The following is a 19887-nucleotide window of genomic DNA, read 5'->3' as shown; positions in this document are numbered from 1 at the left end:
TTTGTTTCTATATGAAAACTGGATAAATTATGGTGGGTTTTTTATGACCTTGGGCTGTTCCTTTCTAATCTCATAATGTAATGGTGAGGTTGGTTCTCCTTTAAATTCGTATGTCTGTCTGAATATCTCTATTTTCTGTTTTAATAAGTTCTTAAGGCTTGTAACTTATCAGTCAAAATCGCATTATTTTCTTTAGTAATTAGTTGTAGGACTTGAATATTATCAGTAGCAACCTTTTCTAAGGCCTGTATCATATGAGTCAGTTTTTCATATTTGGCACAGTTATCAAACCATTGTTTAAGGATAAAATATGAATTACCAGACTGGTAATCATTATGACACACATTATATCAACCCTAGTTAGTTTGCCTATCTCCTTATTTATTTGTTCCATTTTCAACCATCCATTGTGACACCATGCAGAGACCTAAGTCCCTCCATCCCTATATTGTTTCCTATTTTTAACATGGGGGAAAAACTTTTTTAAACTAATCTCCCCCTTTAAGAATTTCCAGTCGTCAGGCTGAAGAGATGGCTCAGAGGTTAAGAGCACAGACTGCTCTTCCAAGGGTCCTGAGTTCAATTCCCAGCAACCACATGGTGGCTCACAACCATCCATAATGAGATCTGGATGCAGGATGTGGTATTCATAATAAATAAATAAATCTTTAAAATAAAGTGTGTAAAGAAGAAGAATTCCCAGTTGTCACACAAAATCTGCTGCTGATAAAGTGAAGTGTGAGGGTGGCTGTTGATACACAGTACAGTTGGGCAGAGAACATAGATGGCTCACACACTGGCTGAGGGCAGCTGCAGCTGCTCACGTGTAGTGGTGAGCTGAGAGTGTGTAGCTGTTGCAACAACAATAAGAAACCCAAGTGGGGGTCAAGGTGCCTACCTACTGTGGCAGCAGCCTGAGGAGGGGGTCCAAGGCAAACCTGAAACCCACAGGGAGAGGGAGCCAGCTGTCTGAAAAATGGACACAGGGGATGGGACAGAAGAAACACGTGTGTCAGGAGCTCCTTGAAGGCAGAGCCAGTTGGCTGTAGACAAGTAAGTCTGATGGTATTTGAAGCCCAGGTGCCTCTGGAGTCCGGGGCCTGTGGAGTTTGGGTGACAAAAAACCCAGACTTGCCGGGCATTTGTGGTGCACACCTTTAATCCCAGCAGAGGCAGGCTGATCTCTGTGAATTCGAGACCAACCTGGTCTACAAGAGCTAGTTCCAGGACAGCCTCCAAAGCCACAGAGAAACCCTGCCTCAAAAAACAAAGAAAAAAAAAAGAAAAGAAAGAAAAACCCCAGACTCACAAGGGCTTGGAGAAAGAAAGGAAAAGCTAGTTAGTGGCATAGTGGCTTCTGTGAGTTTAGCTCTGGAAGCTGCCAGTGGCTGCAAAGCCAGGGACAAGTGGCTATCTTGTGAATTCATGCCCCTCATTGGGCGCCAGATGAGCCTTAACTATTTTTTTAAGATTTATTCATTACATATACAGTGTTCTGCCTGCATGCATGCATGCCCTCATGCCAAAAGAAGGCACAAGATCCCATCACAGATGGTTATGAACCACCCTATGGTTGCTGGGAATAGAACTCAGGACCCCCTGGAAGAACAACCAGTGCTCTTAACCACTGAGCCATCCCTCCAGCCCCAGCCTTAACTATTCTTTATCAATAAAAAAGTCAGGAATCAGATATTGGGGTAAAGCCCGAAAGATCAGAGAAGCAGGGGTAGAGCCACCAGTCACCCCTGCCTCTTCCGTTCCTTTCTCCATAAGAGCTGAGATCCTCTCTTACCCCTGCCTTACTACTTCCTGTTTCCTATCTGTCTACAGTCCTCAATACCTCTATGGTTAATTTTGGTCAGCTGGTGGCCAGTTCTACTCTCTAACTCCAAATATCACACAACATGCCTGCTTGTCTGTATGTGCAGGTACTCTTGCAGGTCAGAAGATGGCAGTGGATTTCTTAGACCTGAAGTTACAGGCAGTTAGTTGGAAGCTACTATGTAGATGCTAGAAACTGAACCTAGGTCCTCTACAAGAGCAGCCAGTGTCTCAACCATGGAGCTATCTCTTAAGCCCTGTGTCTAGCATCTTTAAAAGCAACAAGACTGTTATATGCCCAACAGAGAAAACATATATTAAACAAACTTCATTTAGACATGAACTGTAGGGCCATAAACCATGTTTAAAAAATCAGCAGCATATATTAAGTAAAATGTATTCAAATAGAAATGCATATAGCTAATTGATAAAAATTTTGTGAACAGAGGCCTACAGAAACCTAACTCTGTTTCCATAGTAACAGTAACCTTATAAAATATAACTGTTATGAAAAATGAGAATCAAGCCTGTGCTGTAAGGATTCTAAGGGAGCAAGATGCAGGGCAAAACAACAAACATCAGAATAAAAGAGAAGAGGTGGGCCAATGACACTTGCTGCCAAGCCTGATGATTAGCTCCAGTAAGTTGTTCTTTGATATCCACATGCACATGAACATGTGACATCCATGTACCAAATCAATGGCAAAATGAAAAAAACCATTTTGAAAACTGAAACATAAAAGGAGAGACTTAAAACTGATAAATGTAAATGATCATGCATATACAAAGTCATGCTATTTTTCTAGCCATCTCATATGCCAGAGTATACAAGATTATTAGAGATAGCAGTTTGTTGAAGTGTCTCAGCCATCCTTGAAGATGATACTTGTCTTCTTTTTAAATTTTAACTAATTAAATTTTTACTACATTTTATTTGTGTATCTGTTTGTGGGGGGGGAGGAGTTAATGAGCTTGCCACAGGTGTATGTGGAGGACAGAGGACACTAATGAGAATCAGTTCTATCCTTTCACAGTGTGAGTATTGGGTGTTGATATTTTGTTTTTAAAAATTGAATCTTACTGGGTGGTGGTGGTGGTGAATGCCTTTAATCCCAACACTTGGGAGACAGAGACAGATGGATCTCTGTGAGTGTGAGGCCAGTCTGGTCTACAGACAGAGTTGCAGGACAGCTAGGGCAGTTACACAGAGAAACCCTGTCTCAAGAAAAAAACAAAAACAAAAAAAAACCTGGCCGGGCGTTGGTGGCGCACGCCTTTAATCCCAGCACTCGGGAGGCAGAGTCAGGCGGATCTCTGTGAGTTCGAGGCCAGCCTGGTCTACAGAGCGAGTTCCAGGACAGCCTCCAAAGCCACAGAGAAACCCTGTCTCGAAAAACCAAAAAAAAAAAAAACTAAACTAAAAATAAAAACCAAAGCATGAGTTTTGAATACACAAGCAAGTCTTCAGATTGCCACTGATTGAGGTTCCAAAAAGGTATTTGACAGCTCTCATCCACTCCTGCCAGCTGCCATTATCTTCCAGGACACTACTGTGGAAGGCAGCCAGGAAAGCAGGCTGTGCAGCCTGTGCTGTGGGGCTGCAATCTCCTTTCTCTTGTGGCACGTGCTCGGCTGTCAGCATCTTTCTTGTATATTGATCTGTCTTATGCTTAATCTGCTTCATGTTGTGTTTATTAATAGAAGACACTGTTTGCATTTGAAATGGGCCTACAATGGGCTTCTAACAGTCAGTCAGTAACAGGTTTGGCTTGAGTAGTGACTAGGAGGGAAGTGAAACACTTTGGGGCAGATGGAAAAAGGGAGCAGAATAGAAATCCAAATTTTGGTATGAGTAAGATCCTCAATACTCAGCATTTGGAACCAACTCCCCAGCCATGTTTTTAATGTTTATAATGTTCAGTTGAACTCTTTCCCTTTTTTTTTTTTTTTTTTTTTTTTGGTTTTTCGAGACAGGGTTTCTCTGTGGCTTTGGAGGCTGTCCTGGAACTCGCTGGGTAGACCAGGCTGGTCTCGAACTCACAGTGATCCGCCTGCCTCTGCCTCCCGAGTGCTGGGATTAGAGGTGTGCGCCACCAACGCCCGGCTGAACTCTTTCCCTTAATTTTATTTTCACTATGTATTTCATTTCTCATCTTCTAGTGCTTCTTTTTCTTTCTTTCTTTCTTTCTTTCTTTAAGCCCCCAGTTCACTCTGTAGCTGATGCTGGGCTCAAACTCAAAATCACTCCTGCCTGCTGTGGAATAGTCCTTTATACATTGTGAAGATGTGTTGCTGTCTTGGGTTTAATAAATAGCTATCTGGCCAATAACTAAGCAGGAAGAGATTAGGTGGGAGGTGACAACCAGCCCGACACAGAAGAATCAGGACCTGCATCAGATGATGTAATAACTCATGAGCCAAGTGGCAGGATATAAATTAATAAAAGTGGGTTAATTTAAGTTGTAAGAACTAGCTAGTAACAAGCCTAAGCTATTGGCTGAGTTTTATAATTATTAGTAAGTCTCTGTGTGGTAATTCAGGAGCTACAGACAGTCCTGTATTTTGAAGTTAAGACCTTCTCAAAACAAACTACATTCTAGAATTGAACTCACAGAGATTTGCCTGCCTCTGCCTCCAGAGTGCAGGGATTAAAGGTGTTCGTCCCCACCGCTCATCTCTCAAACTCATTTCTATATGTGGTATTCTCTAAGAATGGTTGTGGATTTGAGGTCCTACACAGTGTAAGCCTGGAGATGAAAGAAACCGGTTTTTCCCCCAACACATGTGACCAGAGGGAGAGTAAGCCTAGAAATTTTTGACTGTTTTGAGACAGGGTTTTTCTGAGTAGCAGAGCTCGCTCGATCTGTAGACCAAGGGGACCTCAAACTCAGAGATCTGCCGGCCACTGCCCCCCAGGTGCTGGGATTAAAGGCATGCCCCCCCCCCCCGTCCCTGTCCCCCGTCTCTGTCCCCAGTCTCCGTCCCCAGGCTAAGAAGACACTTAAGTATAGCAGCAGTGCCTGCTGTCAGTGATGCTCTCCGGTGAATGTGGAGGCAGGTGTTGCTGCTGCTGGCAAAGCCGATCAGAAGGCAGGGAGGCACCGTAGGGACGCAGAAAGCACTAGATATCTTCACCAGCTGGAGCTGGTCATGCTCTGCTGCCTGAGGAAACGGGAAGGAAAAGCGTTTGTTGTGGCTCTTAGAGGGTAATTACAAAAGCAGGTACTAAGCAGGAAGAACCAGAAAAAACACTTCTTTAACCCCGTTCAGCAGCTGTAGAAAAATGCCTGGGCGGGCTCAAAGAGTTTTAGAAGTACACATGACAAGCAGACATAAGAGGCAAGTGTCGATCTGAGACAGAAGCTGAGGGGATACTGTGACAGGGGACCCAAGTCTCTCTTGAATCCCGGGTGATGCTCTGGCCTTGGCCTTGGCTCAGACTCTGATAGAGGAGCCAAGCAAACAAGCCAAGAGGAAAGCTAAGCCGAGTGACCCCAGCCAACTGCCAACCTGAATCTACTTTTCTCAAAGCATTGCCACGGCTAGGTAGCTACAGTTGTCCTATTTGATGTACAGGTCACAGCTTCCTGTCTCCCTTATGAAGTCAGCTAACTTATCCCTATTTCCAGAGGCCCTCAAAACTGTCTTACAAATTTAATACTTCAGAGTAGGCTGCCCTGGATGTTGCTGAAGGAGTCTATTGGAGTACTTCCATTCCTGTCTCTTCTTAAACGTTTGATTTAGTATTCTTTTCTGCGAAAAAAAAGGATATATAAAAATGTATGTTATAATAATATATATAATGTTTACCATTTTTTAGAACATACACTTAGTGACATTAAGTATATTCAACATGTTATGTAATCATTACCAATATCCCTTTTTCATGATTCAAAATAAAAACTTGGTGCCCATTAGGCAGTAATATACCAGGCCTAGGTAACCTGTAGTTTCCTTTCTGTTTCTCTGAATTTGCCTATTTTATCTTGTACAAGAGGAATTTGCCCAGGATTGGAGATTTAGCTCAGTGGTAGAGCGCTTGCCTAGAAAGTTCGAAGCCTTGCGTTCAGTCATCAGCTCAAAAAAAAAAAAAAAGACAAAAATAACAAAAAAGGCCAATGATGGCACACACCTTTAATCCCAGCACTCAGGAGGCAGAGGCAGGTGGATTTCTGTGAATTCAAGACCAGCCTTCTCTACAAGAGCTAGTTCCAGGAGAGCCCCCAAAGAAACAGAGAAACACTATCACAAAAAAAAAAAGAAAAGAAAAGAAAAGAAAAAAGAATTTGCCATTTATCTGGCTTATTTTTCTTAACATGCTTTTTTTTGTTTGTTTTTGTTTTTGTTTTTTGAGACAGGGTTTCTCTGTATTATTTTGGAGGCTGTCCTGGAACTCGCTCTGTAAACCAGGCTGGCCTCGAACTCACAGAGATCCGCCTGCCTCTGCCTCTTAACATGATTTCAAAATTCATCCATGCTACAGAATGCATCAGAATTCATCCCTTTCTAAGGCTGAACAATATTCCATTGTATGCATATACCATATATATTATTTGTATGCTGATAGACACTTGTGTTGTTCCCAGCATTAGGCTGCCGTGAATAATGTTTCTACAAACATTAGTCTGCAGTCTGTTTGAGTCTCTGACTTCAATTATTTTGACTCCGCATAGAGGAGCGCAACTGCTAGGTCACATGGTCATTCTATTTCCCATTTTGTGGGACTGCCACATAGCGGCATCGTTTCACATCTCCATGAGCAGTGCACACAGGCTTCAGTTTCTCTGTCTTTGCTAACATTTGAGTTTGCTTATTGGTTTTGGTAATTGCTATTCTAAGAGCTGTGAAGTAGTACCTGGTGTTTTACATTTGTAATGATTTTTAAATTATTTTCCTGTGTATGAATGCTTTGCCTGTGCGTATATGTGTACACCATACATGTTGCTATATGTGTACACCATACATGTTGCTTGGTGCCTGCGGAAGTGAGAAGAGGGCATCAGCTCCCTGGAACTGGAAACAATGGGTGGCTTTGAGCTATCACGTGGGTGCTTGGAAAGGAACCCAGGTCCTTTGAAGGATCAACAAGTTCTCTTAACTGTTGAGTCACCTCTCCAGCTCCTTTTACATTTTTTAAAGATGTTTTAACTTTCATTTTTGTGTGCATCAGTGTTTGCTTGCATGTGTGTATATGTACTGCAAAAGTAAGAAGTGGGCATTAGATGCCCTGGTACTGCAGTTATAGATGGTTGTAAGCCACCTTGTGGGTCCTGGGAATTAAACTTGGGTCCTATGCAAGAGCAGCAAGTACTCTTAACCAACGATCCATCTTTCCAGCACCCCCAACATGTTTTTGTTTGTTTTTCAAGGCAGGGTTTCTCTGTAGTTTTGGAGCCTGTCCTGGAACTCTCTCTGTAGACCAAGCTGGCCTTGAACTCACAGAGATTCACCTGCCTCTGCCTCCCGGGTACTGGGAATAAAGGCGTGCACCACCACTGCCAAGCTTTTTTTTTTTTAATGTGTTCATATTCATGAATGTGTGTGTAAACTAAGGGATATCTACCAGTTTTGAGGCAGTTTCTTACTGGCCTGGAGCTCACTAATTTGGATAGACCGGTTGGCCTGCAAGCACATGATCCTCCTGTCTCTACCTCCAAAGTGCTGGAATTACAAACTCACTGGCTAGGCATTTTTCCCCCCATAGGTTCTAGAGATCTAACCCATCTTCACACTTGACTTGAAGGCAAACATTTTACCAATCCAGCTATTTCTCAACCTTCTTGTTATGGATTTTTTTGAGACAGGATTTCTGTGTAGCTTTGGAGCCTGTCCAGAACTCACTCTGTAGACCAGGCTGGCCTCAAACTCACAGAGATCTGCCTGCCTCTGCCTCCCAACTACTGGGATTAAAGGCATGTGCCACCACTGCCTGGCTTAATTGTGATTTTTATTTGCATTTCTCTAATAATTTATACTGATGTGCCTGTTTTTACATGCTTAGTTCATGTATTTCCTGTGTGTATCTTCTTTGGAGAAACAAATTCTATGGCCAGGGATGATGGCACAAATCCTAACACTTAGGAGACTAAAGAAGGAGGGTTGAGTTTGCTAAGTTACACAAACAGTTCAAGTCCAAGCAGGCAACTTAGTGAAACCGTATGTCAAGATAAAAATAAAAATTGAGTTGCTGGGCATAGTGGTAGTCAGACTCTAATCCCAGGATTCACGATACAAAGGGAGGTAGAATTCTATGAATTTGAAGGCAGTGAGTTCCAGAACAGCCGGAGCTATGCTGTAAGATCCTGCCTCAAATTAAATAAATGAATAAATAAATGTAAAGGACTAAGGGTGTAGCCCAGCAGTTGAATACTTGAAATAGAATGATAGAATGGGACTTGAAGAAAGTCGGAGAGGAGAGGAGAGGAGAGGAGAGGAGAGGAGAGGAGAGGAGAGGAGAGGGAGGGTGGGAATGATTGGGTGAGCAAGAGTAGGAGGGGCTTTTAGAGTCAGAGTGGGTTTTTAAAGTCTCTGGACCATTTTAAACTCAGGTTCAAACGTCTAAACAGGTCATTGCCTCCTGTGGCAAAAGCTTTCAATTTTCATGATGTTGGTTTACTTATTTTTTTTCTTTTGTTGTGTTTGCTTGCAAGAAATAATGAACTAATCTAATGTCATGAAATTTTTTCCTAAAATTTTCTCCTAAAAGTTTTAGGAGTTTTAGGTTTTGCTTTTTTTTTTTCTTTTTAAGACAGGGTTTCTGTGGGTAATAGTCCTACTGGCCTGAAACTTGCTCTATAAACCAGGCTGGCCTCGAACTCACAGAGATCCACCTGCCTCTGACTCACAAGTGGTAGGATTAAAAGTGCTACCACTGCCTGACTGAGATTTTTTATCATAATGAAAAGTAAGGGTTCAGTTTTATTTTTTTGTATATGGATCTCAAGTTTCCCAGTAACATTTGTTGAAAAGATGAATACTTTCCTATTTTCATTATCTTTTATCCTTGTGTTTTTATTTTCCCTATTAGGAATTACTTAAACCATAAGCAACATATACTATATGTAAATATGACAATAAATCCAGCTATTATATTGAGAGCTACATTAACACTACAAATGTTCTGTTTTCCTCCTCCTCTTCCTCCTCTTCCTCTTCTTCTTCTCCTCCTCCTCTTCCTCTTCCTCCTCCTCCTTCTCCTCCTCCTCTTCCTTTTTTTCTTCTCCTCCTCTTCTTCCTCCTCCCCCTCCTTCTGTCCTTCTTCTCCTACCTCTCTTCCTCCTTCCTTTTTTTCCTTTCTGAGTCTTTGAGACAAGGTCTTGCTATGTAGCTCAGTTTGGCCTTAAACTCACTTTTTCACCCAGGCAGGCCTCAAACTTACAGCTATTGGTATGGGCCACCATGCTGGTCTTCTAATTTTTTTTGTTGTTGTTGTTTGGTTTCTCCTCTGTCTCCTTCTCATTCTTCTCGTACTATTCCTCCTCTTCTCCTTCTTTTTTATTGTCATCATCTTCTTCTTTTTGTAGGGCTAGGGATTGAACTGAAGACCCTGGCATGTTAGGTAAGAGCTTTATCAGTGAACAATACCCCAACCTCTCAATTTTACCTCATTTATATTGTATAATGACTCAGCATAAATGACTTCAATTAGTCAGTTTACTTCTAGTCCAGTTACTGCTGCAGAAACCTACTTTTTGGGGGCATAATTTGTTTTCTACCCCCCAGAACATGGAGACTGAAGTAAGGGACACCTGAAAAGATCGGGCCTCACAATACGTCAGATTGACAGACACATGGAGGCAAATCTTAACGCATATGTGCAGGATTAAGTTCTTTCCCACCTCAAGGGGTCAGCTCTAAGGTATATGCCACCACTGGCCAACATTTTTAAGTTTTTTGAGACAAGATCTCACTCACACTGTAGCCCAGGTTGGACTACAATTCACTATGCAGCTGAGGCTGGTTTTGAACTTACAGCAACCATCTTGTTTTAGCCTCCTGTGTAACTTGCCCAGACTTTCCTAGGACTTCCTGTGTAGCCCAGGCTGAACTTCCTGTGTAGTCCATGTTGACCTCAAACAGATGCCCACTTTAGTAGAATATTTTCTTTAAAACAGTAATATTCCTTATATTACAGCCTTGTATTTCTCCAACAACAAGACAGGTTGAAGGGTCAGATTAGCTATGAGAAAGAATCAAACTGAAAAGGTAGGCCTTGATGAAAAACTAGTCTGCCATGATGTCTTTGTTCATAGGGTCATTAGAAGGTAGTTCAGAATTGGTCAGAGACATTTAAAGGCACTGCCTTACTACCTAGTCAATTTCAGTCTATTCCTTTTTTTAAAAATCCAAGATAGGTTGTGAGCCTTGCCTTTAACAGCTGAGCCATCTCTCCAGCCCAAGGCCCAGGATAGCCAAAACATCCCTATACAATAAAGGAACTTCAGGAAGCATCACCATACCTGACTTCAAGCTCTATTATAGAGCTATAGTCCTGAAAACAGCTTGGTATTGGCACAAAAATAGGCAGGTAGACCAATGGAACCGAATCGAAAGCCCTAATTTTACCCACACACCTATGAGCACTTGATTTTTGACAAAGAAGCTAAAACTGTACAATGGAAAAAAGAAAGCATCTTCAACAAATGGTGCTGGCATAACTGGGTACTGGTATGCAGAAGACTGCAGATAGATCCATGTTTATCGCCTTGTACAAAACTTAAGTCCAAATGGATCAAAGATCTCAACATAAATCCAGCCACACTGAAACTTTTAGAAGAGAAAGTGGGAGATAGTCTTCAACGAGTTGGTACAGGAGACCACTTCCTAAACATAACACCAGTGGCACAGGCACTGAGATCGACAATTAACAAATGGGACCTTCTGAAACTAAAAAGCTTCTGTAAGGCAAAGGACACAGTCAAAAAGACAAAAAGGCAGGCCACAGAATGGGAAAAGATATTCACTAACCCTACATCTGACAGAGGGCTAATCTCCAAAATTTACAAAGAACTCAAGAAACAAGTCTCCAAAACACCAAAGGATCCACTTGAAAGGTGGGGTACAGAGCTAAATAGAGAATTCTCAATAGAGGAGGCTAAAATGGCCAAGAGACACTTAAGAAAGTGCTCAACATCCTTAGCCATCAGGGAAATGCAAATCAAAACAACTCTGAGATACCATCTTACTCCTGACAGAATGGCTAAAATCAAAAACACCGAAGACAATTTATGCTGGAGAGGATGTGGAGAGAGAGGAACACTCCTCCACTGCTGGTGGGAGCGCCGACTCATACAGCCTCTTTGGAAATCAGTATGGAGATTCCTCAGGAAAATGGGAATTAATCTACCACTAGACCCAGCAATTCCACTCTTAGGCATTTATCCAAATGAGGCAGGTTCATACAACAAGGGCATCTGCTCCACTATGTTCATAGCAGCATTGTTTGTAATAGCCAGAACCTGGAAGCAACCTAGATGCCCCTCAACTGAAGAGTGGATAGAGAAAATGTGGTACATTTACACAATGGAGTATTACTCAGCAGAAAAAAAACAATGGACTCTTGAAACTCGCAGGGAAATGGATAGCACTGGAAGAAACCATCCTGAGTGAGGTAACCCAGTCGCAAAAAGACAAACATGGTATGTACTCACTCATATATGGATTTTAGACATGGATCAGGATAGTGCCAGTCTGCACTTCCACAGATAGAGAGTCTGGGAAACAGGAAAGAACCTAAAAGATATGCATATATGCATAGTACCCAAGAGAAGAGGATGGAGACAAGATCCTCTGAATGGATGGGGAACATGGCGAGGGTTGGGGGGGAGTGGGACCTGGGAAGAAGAGAGAGGGTGAAGAGGAAGGGAGTTGGTCATGGGGGAACAGAAAGTTGAGGGGATGGGGGTAGAATAGGGGGAAGAGGGAATCATAGGATCGAATACAGATCAGGCACCAGAGCGACCTCGAGTGATCTGAAGGGATAACACCAATTGGCAAGCTAAGCAATAGTGGAGGGACCACCTCGAATGCCCATCCCTGATAATGAACTTGATGTCTATAACCATCTGGGAGCCTTCATCCTGTGACTGATGGAAGCAGAGGCAAACACACAATTAATCACTGAACTGAACCCAAGGAACCCAGTGACAGAGAGAGAGGAGTGATGAGCAAATTGGCAAAGAATGGGCTGGCAAAACCAGCAGAGACAGCTGATCTGAACAGGGGAGAGCTCTTGGACCCCAGACCGACAGTGGGGAGGCCAGCATGGGACTGATCTGGACCCCCCAAATGTGAGTGTCAGTGAGAAGGCCTGGGCAACCTATGGGGCCCTGAGCTGTGGATCAGTGTCTATCCCTGGTATACAAACTGTCTTCGTGTGCCTATAGCACAAAGAGAGATGCTCTCTCAGCCTGGACACTTAGGGGAGTGCCTGGACCCTACCAAGAGTAAAATGACAGACTCTAGATATCCCCTATGGGGAAGGATTTGGCAATAGGGTGGGAGAGTGGGGGGAAAGGGGGGTGGGGGAGGAGGGGAGGGAGAGGGAACTGGGATTGACATGTAAAACAAGCTATTTAAAATTAAAATAAAAAATGATAAAAAAAATCCAAGATAGGGTTTCTCTATATAACTCTGGCTGTCCTGGAACTCTCTCTGTAAATCATCTCGGCCTTGAACTCAGAGATTCACCTGCCTCCGCCTCTAAGTGCTGGGATTAGAAGCTTGTGCCATCACACTAGGTGCTAGAGTTTGAACCCAGGGTTTCATATGCTAGGAACTCCCTCTACTAAGTGAGGTACAGATCCAGGCCCCATCATAGCATTTCCTTTTTCCTTTCTTTTACTATTTTTCTTTCTTTTTCTGTGTGTGTTTTCAGACAGGGTCTTTTTCATGTAATCCTGGCTATCTCACTATGTAAGCCAGGCTGGCTTCAAGTTCAAGGATTCACCTGTCTCTGTCTCCTGAGTGCTGGGACTAAAGCCCGAGCACCACCACACCTGGTTTTCAGTATTTTCTTTCTTTTTTTTTTAAAATATTTTATTTATTTATTGTGTATACAGTCTTCTGCCTGCATGCCAGTGGAGGGCACCAGATCTCATTCAAGGTGGTTGTGAGCCACCATGTGGTTGCTGGGAATTGAACTCAGGACCTCTGGAAGAACAGTCAGTGCTCTTAACCGCTGAGCCATCTCTCCAGCCCTCAGTATTTTCTTAAAACACAAAGGAAAGTCTGAGAAAACTTTTTTTCCCTTTCTGGGATGGCACCCAGGGCTTTGTGTATGCTAGGCATGTGTCCTACCTACTGCCTATAAATGGCCCCCACAAGCCTTGAAATAGACTTCATGATGAAATTCAGCCCTTGAGTACAAGCTTTGTCATAAAGGGGTTAATTCCTGCTGTGCAGTGAGCCCAGTCAGCAGGAGAAGATGCAGGAGAGATGACCTGCTAGTCTGCGCTGTAACATATCAACATATACACATATCCCATGACTAATGTGAAGAACAGGAGCTGACAGTGGGGAGAAGGTGTGCAAAGAAATAAGTGGAAATTGTGACGAGTGGGCGTGTAAGCCAAGTTCCATCTTAGAGGTTAGCAGACCATTTAGATATACTTTGTTGGTCTCTAAGCTTTATCATTTAGTTAGTGTAAAATGGAACTTTAGTTTTCACTTTTAATACTTTTTAATTAATTAGTTTTCAAGATTAATTAAGACTGGTGCTGGTGGCACACATCTTTAATTCCAGCACTTGGGAGGCAGAGGCATGCCAGTTTCTGAGTTCAAGGCCAGCCTGGTATGCAGAATGAGTTCCAGAACAGCTAGGGGATACACAAAGAAACTCAGTTTTGAAAGTTAAAATAAATAAATAAACAAATAAATATAAAGACCAAGTCTTACTGTGTAGCCTAGGCTGGCCCCAAGTGCTGGGATTAAAGGTGTGTACCGCCACCTCCCAGCAGACCTTATGTATTATTCTGCTCTACTACCGAGCTACACCCTCAGCCCCATGCTTGCCTGTCTTGAAGCATACTGCATTGGGAAGATAACAAGGCGCTCTATTCGTTCTCTTTGTCTGATAACATAGTGTAGATTTAGGGCAGAAATGCTGAGATCAACTTTCTATCTTCCTGCCTCAGCACTGGACAAAGAAAACCAAAGTGAAAGAACTGCTCTTCTACAGTACAGTGTTCTGTTCTAATTTCCATTTTTTGTAGAACTTCCAAATGAGTACACTATGTTTGCATAATTTCTACTCTTCTGAAACTCCTGTCCTTCCAACTACCCCCTCTTGGATTTGTGACTTCATATAGATATGTATATATTAAGTTCAATTAGTATTACCTTTAATTTGTGTGTGTTTAGGTCTGACCATACTTAGGATTGAAATCTCAACCATGGAAAAAAAATACAACTGTCTCTCCCTGCATCAGCAACTGTTTACTCCCTTGAGCCTTTATCTTAAACTTGGCCTTGTGGCACTCATTGCTGTCTGAGGGCTGGCTTGTTTTTTGGGTTTTTTTGGGGGAGAGGAGGGGGAGCTACTGATAAATCATGCAGCAACTTTCCCCCAAAAGGACAAAAAGAGTCACATCCTACCAAAATGCACACACCCAGCACACAACACAGTGAAGAAAAATTGTGTTGGGACATAACAGTCTTCAGGTATATGACTTTAAAGGTCTGAAGAGCGCAAGTCAGGCAGAGACCTAATGTTAGTCAAAACTGGCTAATGATTAAAGTTGCCCTAAGTGGCACTCAGATATCATGTGAGCCTGTGATCTCCATTCTACAAAAACTGTTTGGGGGTCAAGAGATAGCTCAGTGAGTAAAGGCATTTGTCACTAACCCTGATGACCTGAGTTCTATTCCCCAGGCCCACGGAGTGGGGCTGTTGTCCTCTGACCCCCACACTTGCACCTGTGCCTGGAAGAGTGCAGAGCCATGTACAAAATAAATAGATAAGTGCAGTAGGAGAAAAATAATCGTTTAAGTAGAAGTGTAGGTCGGTGACACAAAGGGCAATTTCCAGGTTGGATGGCAAGATGAAAGAAGATTCCTTTCAATGCTGAGTCTCTTTCTCTGAGGGGATAATACTAGGAAGAGCCAAAAAAGCAGAGGGAAAATACCTATCACCTGCACTGTCACATGTATGCTGTATGGGGACTTTGGAAGTATTTTCTTGAACTGATTTCTTAGAAGTAAAATGGATGTGTCAAAGGTTTCATACAAAAATGCCCTGTTGTGAGCTTGTACACCAAGTATTGCTCCCATTTGACTTTTCCACAGCATAGGCAGACAGCACATTGCCCCTCAGCATTACCAACACTGACTATAACTATTTTTCCAACAAGTGGGAAACAATATTCCATTGTCACTTTAATTTACAGTTCTCTTATTAGTCCTGAAATCACATGTTTTGTCACAGACAGGCTGAGTGCAAACTATGTTGTATGCCAAAATATATTTTAAAATTCATGCCATTTGACTTTATTTCTTTTAATCCTTCTCTGGCATAACTTAATTAAAAAATATTTCTGGCCAGGCAGTGGTGGCACACGCCTTTAATCCCAACACTTGGAAGGCAGAGGCAGAAACATCTCTTTGAGTTTGAAGCCAGCCTAGTATACAGACTGAGTTCCAGGACAGCCAGGGCTGTTAAAGAGAGAAACCCTGTTTCGAAAAACAAAAACAAACTAAAATCCTTTTGCCTATAGGTATTTTGCTTGTGTGCATGTCTGTGGGCACCACATGACTGCTTGTTGCCCACAAAAGCCAGAGGAGGTGTCAGAGCTTCTGGAACTGGAGTTGCAGATGGCTGGCTGGGAGCGGCCATATGGATGACACGAATAGAACCAAGGTCCTCTGAAGAGCAGCCATTGCTCCTAACCTCTCAGACATTTCTCCAGCCCCTTGACATTAACTTTAATGCCTTTTGTGCCAAGTCAACCCCTCACTTGCTTTATGATTCCTACTTTTACGATTGGTACAGGCTTCACAGGCTTCAACTGGTCACGCCTGCCATTTCAGCCATTTTCATATTCTTCAGGTCATAAGTAAAAATCAGCCTTTGTCATAGAAATCTTTTTCAGATTAATTCACTTCAGCTTCTTGCCTGACTCCCAGGGCTGTAGGTAGCAATTCAAAACATGCTTTCTCCCAAAAGGCTAATTACAAGGCAGTGTTTCTGCTGTTTGCCAATAACTTGGTTTGTAACCAGGTTATTCTAGCTGAGATGGCTTTCTGATGATTAAGAAATTTTTTGAGTAATAGGAAGGTAAATAACAGCACACTCATTTCTCACAAAAGACCTTATAAAATTCTTTCTCTAAGTCAGATATGGTAGGCCACAATTGTAATGTCAATACTTAGGAGGCTGAGGCAGGAGGATTGTTGTAAGTTCAAGGCCAGCCTGGATTACATTGTAGGTTCAAGGCTAATCTAGGGCACATAAGATAGGGCTTAAAAACCCTAAGTATTTCAAATTTATTCTGCAGATTATTCTTTTTTATCTGAAAATTCAAATTGAACTGGACAGTCAATATTTTATCCGACACGAGACAAGTGGCTACCATATAGATAAATGTATGGTGTCTTATTTCTTACAAAGCCTTCCAAATTTATAGATGCCTGTAAAATCTAAATCAATGAGGAAAACATGATTATGATTTCATTTTTGCAAGAAAAAAATCACCTGACTTCTGAAAGGAGACTATTAGCTGTCCAATCCGGGACTACTAAACCAATCCAATTTAAGTCAACACTTGTTTCCTGGATACCTCATCCATAAGAACAAACAAATAATTCAGCTGTGCTTGCTAGTGTAGACCTGTGCCCACTTTAGTTGATGTCTGTGCTAAACAAGGTGTTGCTGTTTGAAGATCATTCCTAGCTGTGGGAAATAAGGAAGAGTGAGTCTTGAGAGCCTCCACCTCAGGAATTTAAAATCTGGTGGAGAAGTCAGTCACCTCATTTTATTGTATTTTGTGTTGCTTTGTTTAATTAATTGATTAGTTAGTTGGTACTGAAGATTGGTCCTGTGCCTGATAGAAGCTAATACATGCTCTGTCACTGAGCTCCATCCCTTTGAAAAAGGAGCAAGATAAAAAGTTTTTTGAAATGTAACATATTCTAAGGAATATATATATATATCTACAAAATAGTGTAACATATTACATTTTTACATAATACACACACCTGTGAAATAATGTAATATATTACATTTCTATATAACACACACACACACACACACACACACACACCTGTAAAATAATGTGAGCAGTTAGCCACAGAGGGAATCACTGGTGGGGAGGATGCAGGGATGGATATTGTTTGGGATTTTCCTTTTGCCAGGGTGTGAGAAAGTCTACAAATACTTTAGATCCTTGTGGAGTTAAACCAAGATGGTTAGTATTTGTGCTTGTGTAACACAAGAAAAATTTTCCTGCTGTCTGCAAAGAGAACTGGTTTTTCCACCAACAGCTGCCCAAACTGGCCTCCCTTTTGAGGGTCATCTACCCTTGCTTTGCCCTCACTACTGTAACAATTGTTGGTTACAATGCATCCATTCTTTCCTACATCGACTCCTAGATGGGGGTCTCTCATCCACTTCCTTTTATTACTTCCTAGAAATCAACAAACCAACTTTTCCCCTTGATTTGGAGCTTTGACTGTGACTAATAGCTGAATAGCAGTTTATACTGAAGAATCCTTGAAGCTATACACTAGCTATCAGCGAGTTCCTCTTCCAGGAGTGATTTAGCAAAGGAGTCAAGAGGTTTTACCTGCCCCTGGCAGCAGCCAGCATCCAAGCAGTCCAGGACTTGAAGGTGTATGCCTGGCCCCATTCAGGGCTGCTTTGCACAGCCTTCCAGAAGCTCACTCAGCACATGCTCCTATTGCAATAGCACAGCAGGTGAATGAATCCCTCTGCCATTCCTGCCTTCCTTATTCCCCATGATGGTCGCCATTCTGAATTCCCCATTAAAACACTCAGGAACTGATGGAACTGATGGGAGAGGTGGTACATGCCTTTAATCCCAGCACTCAGGAGGTAGAGGCAGGCAGATCGCTTTGAGTTCAATGCCAGCCTGGTCTACAGAGTGAGTCCCAGGACAGTCAGGGCTACATATAAAGAGACCTTATTTAAAAAAAAAAAGCAACTCTCAAAAACAAAACCATATAGAACAAAAACCTGGGAACCAATAAGCTTGCATGTGCATCAGCCTACATGTCTCTTCCTGGGGAAGCTTACCCAAGACATAGATTGTTGAAATATCTCTTAAGTAACCTTTCAGATTCTTAGGACAAATTTCAAGGTTTGTCAAGGCTGGCTTTTTCTACTGCTTAGGAGAAACAGGGGCTTGTTTGCCCCCTTTCCAGACAGATGAGCAAACACTACAGAGGCAGGAGATCGAGCGGTTTCTGGAATGAGAAAGGAAATTTCCTGTGTTGCTTGCATTAAGTGGGAAGACCAGACTGGCGGGTGACTGTAATTAGTCTTCCTTTTCCTCTGTGAATGCAGACTCAGGGGGATCTGCCGATCTTCAGATGCCCTTGAACTGACCCAACCCTGGCAAACAAAATAGTCGCTATTACAGTAGAGGGGGTCCTATGAACCAACTTCACCCTCTGCAGGAATAGCTACTTCCTCCATCCTTCCTCTAAGCTTCTCATTTATCCTCCTAACTAGGTACTCCTGCAAGGCTGAAAGCTGCTCTTAGGAATCCTGGGAGTGGACTTGATACCTCTGATTCATAATAACTTAACTCTGTGAAATTTGACGAATAGTTCTCAGCTGTCATTCAGCCATCTCTCCTCGTGGCTTTGTGCGCTAATTCAGCTTAGTTGCAAAATGGGAATGAGAGAAATTCCCACTCCTACTGGAATAGAAGTTCTGTATATGCCAGGCACTGTCCTGTACTTCACATTGTCTTATTAAAATTCACATTAACCAAAGGTATGTAACACCTGCTCTTTTTCTCTCTGAACACTTTTGTTTGTTTGCTTGTTTTTTTTTGTTTTTTTGAGACAGAGTTTCTCTGTTTCACTTTGTAGACCAGACTGGCCTCAAACTTACAGAGATTCACCTGCCTCTCCCTACAGAGTGCTGAGATTAAAGGCGTGTAGTACCACACCCAACTCTCTGAACACATGGAACACCAGGGTTCAATCAAAGACTTATGCAATTTATTTGTTTATTTAATTTATATGTATATGTTCAGCTGTATTGGGGATCTGACACAAGGTCTTATGGATGCCATTGATCTGCAATCCCAGTCCAGAATTCAGTTCTTTGAGATGTACAACCTCCTCTTCTACAGAAGGTAAATTTAGCTTTGTCTGCTTGGGTTTGTGAAGCTGTATCTTTGGCTAATTCTAATGTTGGCAGTGTTCATATTGGTAGTATTTTGTTTTAGTAATAATCAGATTGATTTTATTCCTAAATCCTTTACAGTCTTAGCTTAATGCTTAATGCTATGTGTGAATCAAAACGAGTTTCTGAAATTGGCATGCTCTATAAGCAGCTACTCAACAGCCTTTTTGTTTCGTTGATTCGCAAATTAATTACGGAGGGTCTATAGTGCCTACAATATACAGAAAGCATTACTGGAGGATGCTAGGGTCCAGTAGTTAGGGCACAAACTGTAAGGACATATTAGTTGAGCCTGAATTCAGGCTCCTGTCTTAGACAACACATTACTTTTATTTTTATTTCATTTTATGTGTATGGGTGTTTAGTCTGCAAGTATGTAAATGGACACTTTTCTTCATTCTGCAGTCATGCAACCGATAATCACTCAGAAGCTCTAAAATTAATTATAATTGTTTGGTCAATGGCTCAGGCTTATTACTAGCTAGCTTTTACATTTAACTTAACCAGTTTCTATTAATCTGTGTATCACCATGTGGCCTGTGGCTTAATGGTGATACTCTGACATCTTTCTCCTCTGGTGGCTGCTGGGGTCTCCCTTGACCCCCTCCTTCTTTCTTCCTGCATTCAGTTTGGCTTTCCTGCCTAGCTATATTCTGCCCTGCCATAGACCAAAGCAGCGTTATTTACCAACCCAT

At 42.2% G+C, this 19887-nt stretch overlaps 1 long non-coding RNA gene across 1 annotated transcript; it reads right to left on the bottom strand.

Moving 5' to 3' along the window:
* Positions 1 to 5074: 5074 nt before the first annotated feature.
* LOC121136602 lies at positions 5075 to 17802 on the bottom strand. The gene is made up of 3 exons (XR_005873640.1): positions 17601 to 17802; positions 9200 to 9358; positions 5075 to 5574 (listed from the first exon to the last, which is right to left on the bottom strand). It is a non-coding gene; the product is annotated as an uncharacterized LOC121136602 (long non-coding RNA).
* Between the last annotated feature and the right edge of the window lie 2085 nt (positions 17803 to 19887).

The sequence above is a fragment of the Mesocricetus auratus genome, unplaced genomic scaffold, assembly GCF_017639785.1.
Source record: "Mesocricetus auratus isolate SY011 unplaced genomic scaffold, BCM_Maur_2.0 Super-Scaffold_100676, whole genome shotgun sequence".
Classification (NCBI taxonomy): Eukaryota; Metazoa; Chordata; class Mammalia; order Rodentia; family Cricetidae; genus Mesocricetus; species Mesocricetus auratus.
Note: the sequence above shows the minus strand (reverse complement) of the source record. Positions and strands in the feature narration are given on the sequence as shown.